The sequence below is a fragment of the Tupaia chinensis genome, unplaced genomic scaffold (assembly GCF_000334495.1).
Source record: "Tupaia chinensis unplaced genomic scaffold, TupChi_1.0 Scaffold000423_1, whole genome shotgun sequence".
NCBI classification, from domain to species: Eukaryota; Metazoa; Chordata; class Mammalia; order Scandentia; family Tupaiidae; genus Tupaia; species Tupaia belangeri.
The window spans coordinates 8,022,967-8,024,821 of record NW_006159928.1 but is presented as its reverse complement, the minus strand read 5'-3'; the positions used below and the strand labels follow the sequence as shown (position 1 = coordinate 8,024,821).

The following is a 1,855-nucleotide window of genomic DNA, read 5'->3' as shown; positions in this document are numbered from 1 at the left end:
AGTCATACCCGGGGCAAGGTGTATCCCTTGGTGGTAATCCCATCTAGAGCAAATCTCATCTTCCTTTCTAATGCAGAGAGCTAGCTCTTAGGTATGGGGAAGGAGCTAAAGAACTTCTCCATAAGGAGAGTACCACCACACCCAGTGAAGTCTAAAGAACCTTTCAGTTGCAGAGCAGGGATTGGATTTTACTATTTGGGGTCAAGATGTTTCTTGAAGTCCATCAGATGTGTCTGTTGGAACGCCCCTAGTAATTTCCACCCTTGCTCTGTCTGCAGCCAAGGTCAGGGAAAGACAGGTTACAAGGTTCTGCCAAACCCCAAAAGAGCATGTGGTGTTTGCTCAGCACCTGTCCCCACATCTTTGCATATAAAAATCATATAAAAAATACACCATGACTTTTCTGACAACCCAATATGTCACCCTTCACTTAACTTTTGGCATCTTAACAACTAGAACAAGCCCCTTAAGTGTGTCCTTAAGTTCAGGCCTAGAGAGAACATTCCATTCATTGGTACCTTTATCTAGTTAAGAGGTTGCATCAAGTCATCTGGGGAACGAAATGATTTCTGAACATCCCGCAGACCGATCCAGTAGTTCTGGCTATTGCCTGGGAATCTGAAACCTTAGTGCTCCCCAGGTGATGAATAACCAGACTTGGACACTTTCTGCAAAGGAAATCCAACTTTTTGCAAAGGTAGGACAGAAGTGCAATGAGGTTAATGACTCATTTGTAATCACCAAGACATGCTATGGCAAGATGTAATACAATTAAACTTTTGGCACACAGTTTTTTGGATAGGAGAATTCCAGGGTGGAGACGGATTTGTAAAGCTTGGGAGGAACAATGGTCTTCTCACAGATAAGGATAAGCCTTCCAGGTTAGCGGAGGCTCAGCAGGTCTTTGATAGGAGAAGCAGGGCTAACCAGTCACAGAGAGCAAAACACTTGCCCAAGTTGCTGTGGACATAAATGACTCATAAATATGACAAGCCAGTCAGTGAAGAGCCATTTGAATGCACAATCCACAGGACTTAGCGCTATGCTGAGCAGACCCGTGGTGATTCTAACACCTGTCTCCTGCCCTTGCCTGCCCTACTGTAAACCTGAAATCTCAGACCGTAAGACTCCAACCTCGGACCTACCAGTGCTTTCTGGATAGGTCCAAGGCACTAGTGGGTCCCTAGAGCTCTGAGAATGCCCCAGAGTGAACTGTCATCTGGGAGCTGGCCAATGAGTGCCACTTCTTTGCCCTACTGACCCTATTAAGCACTGGGAAAAAACACCACTGTCAGAAATCTGACTTCATTTTACAAAGATGAAGCCTCCTTTTTGGGTGACTCTTTTAGAAAACTCACAAAAACAGCGTTCATGTGTAAGTGGTGGTGCGGTGGCAGACGGGGTGCCTGGAAAAGGGGAGGAAACTAGGCTGCCTAACACTTGACCTTCCCACAGGACTTCTGTTAACACTTGGGTGTTCCATGTCCTTCAAGAACATCTTACACCGCTTTTCTACTGTAAACATTTGCACGTTTCCAAACATCTTCCAATAGCTTTTCCTGGCTCCGTACCATCTAGGCATTATCCATCCTGGGATAATCTCTTACTTTCTGTTCTAAATAAGGCTGTAACGAATCTCAGCTAGATCCTGATCACATCTTTAAGAGACATTGCTAGAATTTCTAGAAGGGGAGTTAATAGGTCAGGTTGGAACATGCACAGTGTGAAGATTTACTATCGGAAGGCTCCTCCTTCCTTGTTGCTGTCCCTCCCTCCCTCTCTCTTTCCTCCCTTTCTCCCTCTCTTCCTTACTCCAATGCATTCAGGTGCCTTAAGCAATAATAGTGCTTGAGGA

The 1,855-nt window shown here is 45.3% G+C and overlaps 1 protein-coding gene across 1 annotated transcript in view; it reads left to right on the top strand.

Annotated features, from left to right (window-relative positions):
* HAL (histidine ammonia-lyase) overlaps nucleotides 1-1,855 on the top strand; it is a 30,518-nt gene that overhangs the window by 4,345 nt on the left and 24,318 nt on the right. The gene's annotated exons all lie outside the window — the stretch shown is intronic.